The 3,137-nt window shown below is 41.5% G+C and overlaps 1 pseudogene; it reads right to left on the bottom strand.

Annotated features, from left to right (window-relative positions):
• Positions 1 to 1,260: 1,260 nt before the first annotated feature.
• On the bottom strand, positions 1,261 to 2,636 carry LOC112001562 (uncharacterized; annotated as a pseudogene).
• Between the last annotated feature and the right edge of the window lie 501 nt (positions 2,637 to 3,137).

The raw sequence follows: 3,137 nt of genomic DNA, 5'->3' as shown, positions 1-3,137 counted from the left end.
TCCCTCAGATGACCCCATAAAACATCAGCACTTATAAAGATCCTCCATGAATTCGAAGCAATCTGGCTAATGGACAACCCCAGAAAGTCAGTCAGCTGACGGTGTAAGGCCATCAGGGGTAGTCTGAGCCCCGTAGCGTCATACATACCGACGTCTGCGGTTCTCCCCATATAGTACTTTTTATTTTCCCTGGGGAGACGGATGAAGAAGTGGTCTGGGATTTGGAAACGAATGCGTAACTCTTTGAAAACCTTATCACTCATTTTTGGTAAAAATTTATTGACAGCCCATTCCTTGGGAAGGATGAAGGGATGGCTACCTCCAGGACTTCCTGAAGTTCCCTCACAGGACTCCTCATCACCTTCATCCCCATCACTATCCCTCTCTTCTCCCACCTCAGTTTCACCCTCTTCACCTATTACCTCCTCCTGACCTTCGTCTCTGTGACTCCCTACCTCCTCGTCAGGAGATCGGGCTAATATCCCTCTCTCTGACGACCAGGAAAAGCTCCCGAACTCATCACCTAAACCAAATACCTCGCCGTAGCCCCCTCCATCGCGGACTGGCGACTGATCACTTAACGCGTCACTTAACATCTGATTACCTACAAATGACAAATTTATTCTAAGCACCTAGGATGACGACTTCGCTATAGAAAAATTAATCGAAATAAAGCATATACAAAGAAAGAAAAGGACTTACAAGTTTCTTAGAGTAGGTGACGGCTTTGAAAGTGACAGTGGCAACACAGGCGACAATGTAGTAGAATTGACGGAACAAAGACGACGAGTCTTTTCTCCAGGAATCAGTAAAAATGAAATAGGAAAAATAAGGGAAGAGGTGGGTTATATATAAAGGGGAAATGCACATAAGACGAAGCGACGCCTTCATCCAAAAGCGGAGCGAACCAGAATGCGCCACGTGTCCAAGCATTTATTAATGGCTGCTCAAGAAATCGCGTTTGAATTATTTTCTCTCTCCTGTCCAAGCATTTAACTCCATAACCCGTCAGTTCAAACTAATGGAGATATGGAGTAGGGGGCAACTGATGATAAGTGAAATTATAACCGTTAGGTTTTGTTAGGGGAATAGGTCCTACAGCTTAAGCTAACGGGGTAAATTATGAAAAGCCAAAGACCCAAGAAACTGACGGATAGAGACTTGATGGGAAGGAAGTCTAAGAAGCTCACCGAGGGGGTAACACCATCAAAAAGCTAACACCGTTATGGCTGAAGGGAATAAGAAAAGCTGACAGTCCTGAAGCTGACGGTTTTAGTAAAACCTTGACTTGTATCCCACGCTTAATGTTGGTGTCCTACAAGGAAAAGATTCTGTAATATACATTCATTAGGTTTCCTATAAGGAAAGGACTACTAGCCCAAGGAAGAGATGGTCAACCCTCTACTACTATAAAAGCTCCAATACCCTCACAAATCAAGGTACGCATAATTACACCCTCTGTAGCTCTCTAGAGTTGTAAAAAGTTTTAACTTAACCTTCGGATGGTATTTGGCTGGCACCACACTGGTGCCCTCTGTTAGGTCTTCTCTTTTCTTTATGTAGGTGGCGTTTCGAGTGTGCGAGCATTGTGTGGCTCATTGGTGATATTTTTAGCATCATCACAGGTCTTGAAGCTGATCTACATTCATATCCTTATTACAAGCTCTAGTAATTAGTTATGAACTTAGGCAGAAGGTGAAGTAGTATCAAATGATTTTCTCCTAACGAGGAGGCAAGTAATCTTGGATGGCTAACCATGTGTGTTATCAAGTAAACACAACACAAAGTCAGGACGGTGTAGAGCAAGAGCCAGCCAGTCCTCGCCAAAAATCAAGCCTATTACATCGAGGAGAACATGCCACGAATTCCAGTGTGCCTCTGAGATCCAATGCAGTGAGTATCGGTCCCATTCAAATAGAGAGGGTAAGAAAAAAGTCCCTTAGGACTTGCTTACACTTCCTCCTGAAGTGCTGGCTAAGTTGTGACCCATTAATCCTCAAGTCCAACCAAGATTCTGGTGCTGAAACGACTTTTGATTCTTTATGAATCGCAAATTCCCTTATCTGATCCAACTCTTCGCTAATAATGGTCAGGTAGAAATTTCCTCTGAAGAAAGGGTAGCTCTCCCCAATCATCATCATAGCATCCTTGTAGTTAGGCATGAAAAGAACCAAGTAGTCCTTCTCTGATAGCCCACAATGCTTCAAGGCTCGTTGCCTAGCTTGGATTTCTAGGATTGAAATGAAACTCCCTTGAAAAGAAGATTTCTTGTTAAGTATATCAAGGAGTCTTGATGGCTCCAATTGGGTTTTGTCAAGGTCAAAAAGATTACCACTAATATTCTTGGGGGACTTGAGTTTGTCATCAGGTAGGGTCTCTGTAGATTCCTCCTTTATAGAAAGATTATCAAGATCAAATTTGTTGTGTCCCTCTTCCACAAGGCCATTGCAATATTGCGGGTATTTTGCAAAGACATACTGCTTTACAAATTCCATCTCAGGTCAAGGCTATGGAGAGTGGATATGGCTTCAGCAACCAAGTGAGCAGGAATCATTGTTTGTGCTTTCTGTATTCCAATCAAGTTTGATCAAATATTGCACCATAATGAAAGCTTAATTATATTATAATATTAAAGGGGAAACATGAAACGATCTAAGTTGTAGTAGTACAAACAATAGAACTTGCCTTGAAAACCATGCTGCTTGGTCTGCTAGTTTGAGCGGGTAATGTGGGTAAAGAAGCTAAAACTGACTCTTCAAGTTCATGTTCTACCCCGTCCTAATTATTAACAAAGTGCGAACTTCTAAATCAGAATTTTTATAACATTAACAACCGTAGAAAAAGAATTTTCAAGGAATTGCAAAGAAAAAATAATACCTTAGACTTTCCGTGAAGAATGACCTTTTCTTCCATGTTACTCCCCATATGATGCCTCGTCACTTCTTAGAACTCTAAGCCAAACTAGACATTAATACTTAAAAACCAGGTTGCAGAGAAGAATAGAGTAAGAATTACAAGAGGGAAGAACCAACACCATAAAAGGTAGACATGGAGACAAGCTAACGTTTGAAAATTATGTTGCAACAGTAATGGATTGAAGTTGAGTATTAAGGAAATTTAGAAGCCTTGCAAACAAA

Source organism: Quercus suber, unplaced genomic scaffold (assembly GCF_002906115.3).
Source record: "Quercus suber isolate HL8 unplaced genomic scaffold, Cork oak 2.0 scaffold_376, whole genome shotgun sequence".
In the NCBI taxonomy this organism is placed as follows: domain Eukaryota; kingdom Viridiplantae; phylum Streptophyta; class Magnoliopsida; order Fagales; family Fagaceae; genus Quercus; species Quercus suber.
The sequence above is the reverse complement of the archived record's forward strand: the minus strand, read 5'-3'. Positions and strand labels throughout refer to the sequence as shown.